A 3710-nucleotide genomic window follows, 5' to 3' on the forward strand; every position below is an offset into this window, starting at 1 on the left:
TCCAAACTTGCCACATGAGAAACAAACAACATTATGCAAAGATTTATCTCTTACAACAAATTTATGCATTCTACTTTTCTTGGAGAAATTATTCCTTGGAGCATTGTGAAACTTTGCACTTTGAGAAAAATTTCTTCTTGGAGAAGTAGTATGAGCATATTTCAATTTAAAACACTTAGGTCTAATATGGCCTTCAACACTACAATAATGGCATATAGGCACAAAGTTAGATTTAACATGTAACAAATGGAGAGAAAAGGTATGTGGAAAATACTTTCTTATTACTTTCACTTATCGATCTCTTCTAGCTCTTCGAACTCATACTCCTCCGGTTGTCCATGTCTCTAAAAAGAATATAGAAATATCTCTCCCAAAGTGGTTTGCATATCTCGAACTTCTATGCTTTCAGATCAAATCATCCATTGGTAGCCCAACAACGGGTAAGTGCTACAAGATCTCGTACATTGGAACCCATGGTTATGGAACCGAATATTTTTTTTTCTTTTGTTCAATCGAAACCCTAAACCCTAAACCCTAAACCCACCCTAAACCCTAAACCCTAAACCCTTTACATACTTCAAGTTTCTTTTATAGAAGAACTTGTTAGTTTGCTTGACTAACTAACAGCTGGAAAATACAAACAAACTCAAACAAAATCAAACTCTAACAGAATCTTAACTGTTGTAACAAATAAATTGTTATAACAGAATGTAACAAATAAATTGTTATAACTAATATTGTTGTAACTAATAAACAGAATGTAACTTTTTTACTGTTGATACTCCCCCTCAAGTTGGACGATGAATGTCAATGATGCCCAACTTGGATACTAGTTTAGACAAAACAGATGTAGGAAATGCTTTAGTGAACATGTATGCGAGTTGTTGACTAGATTGGATAGGGAGAACCTTAAGGAACCCATCAGTTATCTTGTCCCGAACAAAATGACAATCAATTTCTATGTGTTTTGTCCTCTCATGAAACATTGGATTAGAGGCAATGGCAATAGCAGCTTGATTGTCACAGAATACAGTAGTGGGCATTAGGATCTTAACTTGAAGATCTTTAAGGAGTTGAGAGATCCACATTAATTCACTAGTAACTGAGGTTAGTGCCCTGTACTCCACTTCTACAAAAGATCTAGAAACGATGGCTTGTTTCTTTGATTTCTATGATATGATAGATGCCCCTAGGAATATGCAGAAACCAGTAATGGATCTTTTAGTATCATGACATAATCCCCAATCAGCATCCACAAAGGCTTTTAAATGAAAGGAAGTGGTAGGGCTGATTAAAATGCCTTGTCCAGGAGACCGTTTTAGGTACCTGAGTAAGTGATGAGTGGCATTGAAGTGAGCTTTAATGGGGTTGTGGATGAATTGGCTTAGCCGATGAACAACAAAGCATATGTCTGGCCGAGATATTTGAAGATATATAAGCTTGCCAATCAGTCTCCTATAACATGTGATGTCATCTGCCTTTAGATTCTCTCCTTCATTCTTTGATAGTTTCAAATTGGGATCCATAGGAGTTGTAGCTGGTTTAGATTCAAGAAATCCAGTATCCTCAAGTATTTGAAGGCAATATTTTCTTTGGGAAATCATGATCCCTTGTTGAGATCTGGATAATTCTAATCCTAGAAAATATTTCGCATGGCCTAAATCCTTGAGTTTCAAATGTCCTTTGAGGACTTCTTTGACTGAGCTGATTATTTGAGGGGATGGTCCAGTTAGTAATATGTCATCTACATATACCAACAATGCTACAAAATCATGTCCATGTCCTTGAGTAAAAAAAGAATAATCAGACTTGGATTGATGAAAGCCATGTGAAGATAGAGCAGCTATAAACTTGAGAAACCATTGTCTCGAGGCTTGTTTCAGCCCATATATAAATTTGTTAAGTTTGCAGGCTAGTTTCTTACCTTTCCGTGGTACTTGTGAGGTTTGATAACCCAATGGCAAAAACATATGCACTTCTTCAAACAAATCACCATTTAGGAAGGCATTATTGATGTCCATTTGAGTGAGTGACCAATTATAGGATGTAGCAAGGGCGAAGAAGACTTTAACAGTAACAATTTTGGCGACAGGTGAGAAGGTTTTTGAGAAATCTATTCCTTCTTATTGATTGTAGCCTTTTGCTACAAGTCTCGCCTTATATCTGTCAACTGTTCCATCTTGTTTGTACTTGGCTTTGTAAACCCATTTACTGCCTATGGTATGATGATTCTTTGGAAGAGAGACAATAATCCATTTATTAGTTCGTTCCATGGCTTCTATTTACTCTACCATAGCCTTCTTCCAAATCTGGTGGTTCACAGCTTGATGGTAATAGTTGGGTTCATAGATGGAAGTGACATTTAGGATGTATGTATTATGGTTTTGGTTGTAAGTATTATATGAGAGGTATTTTTAAAGAGGAAAGGGAGATTTTCTGTGGGATGTGAGGTTACAGTGAAAGTCTTTTAGGTAGAAGGGTGGGTAATGTGCTCTCGATGACCTTCTTGGGGCTGTGGGAATGGTTGTTTGGGTGGTATGGTTGGTTTCTTCTGAGGTTTTAATATGAGGTTGTGAATCATCAATACCGTGGTTATCCTCACATAAGCGTTCTAAGGTATTAACAACAAGATTTTCAGTAATCCTTTGTTTTCAAAGTGATCAAATAGTGGGCTTGGTATGACGAACTGATCAATGAAATCATGTGAAATGGGCTTGTTGTCTTCTTTGACAGACTGGAATGGGAACCTTTCTTCAAAGAATAAGACATCCCTAGAGATAAAAAAAATGTCATTTTAGTCATATCATATAGCTTATAGCCCTTTATACCTGATGGATATCCCATGAAGACACACGGTCTTGCTCTTGGATCGAATTTAGACCTGTTGACTGTTGGTGTAGAAGCATAGGTAAGGCATCCGAATGTCTTTAGAAGCCATAGTCAACAGTTTTGTTAAACAGAACAACATAGGGAGTGCTGTTGGATAGTAAAACCATAGGTGTTCTGTTGATTAATATGTTGCAGTGAGGACGCATTCTCCCCAAAAGGTGAGAGGAACATTGGACTGAAACATTAGGGCTCTTGCAACGTTGAGGAGTTGTTGATGTTTCCTTTCAAGCACTGAATTCTGTTGAGGAGTATATGCACAGGAGAACTGATGAGTAGTTCCTGTTTTGGCAAAAAATTCTCCAAAATTTAATTCAGGAGCATTATCACAACGAAAACTTTTGATTTTCTTTGAGAATTGAGTCTCAACAAGTTTGAAGAAACTGGGAATGACTTGTAGAATGTCACTTTTATTTTTCAAGAGATGTATCCATGTGTACCTGGATTTATCATCAACAATGGTGGCAAAGTAAGTGTGACCTGCATGTGTTCGGGTTTTAAAGGGATCCCAATTATCACAGTGCACAAGGTTGAAAATATTCTCAGCAACATTATTTAAGGCAGGAAATGAAAGACGCTTCTGTTTAGCTAAAGGACAAATGTGACAGAATTGTTTACAATTTGAGAAATAAGAAATCTCTATAATCTTTGACAATTCTTTTATTCTACTAATAGAGGGGTGTCCCATACGATTATGCCAAGTAGTTGCAGAAGCTTTACACAAAAACACAGCAGATTCAATAGACAAGTCTTTATTCTTTTCATCATTTACTTTGAGTAAGTATAGGTCACTGATTAGTTCAGCCCTCCCAATCGTTCTCGAA

The sequence above is a fragment of the Benincasa hispida genome, chromosome 12 (assembly GCF_009727055.1).
Source record: "Benincasa hispida cultivar B227 chromosome 12, ASM972705v1, whole genome shotgun sequence".
Lineage (NCBI taxonomy): Eukaryota > Viridiplantae > Streptophyta > Magnoliopsida > Cucurbitales > Cucurbitaceae > Benincasa > Benincasa hispida.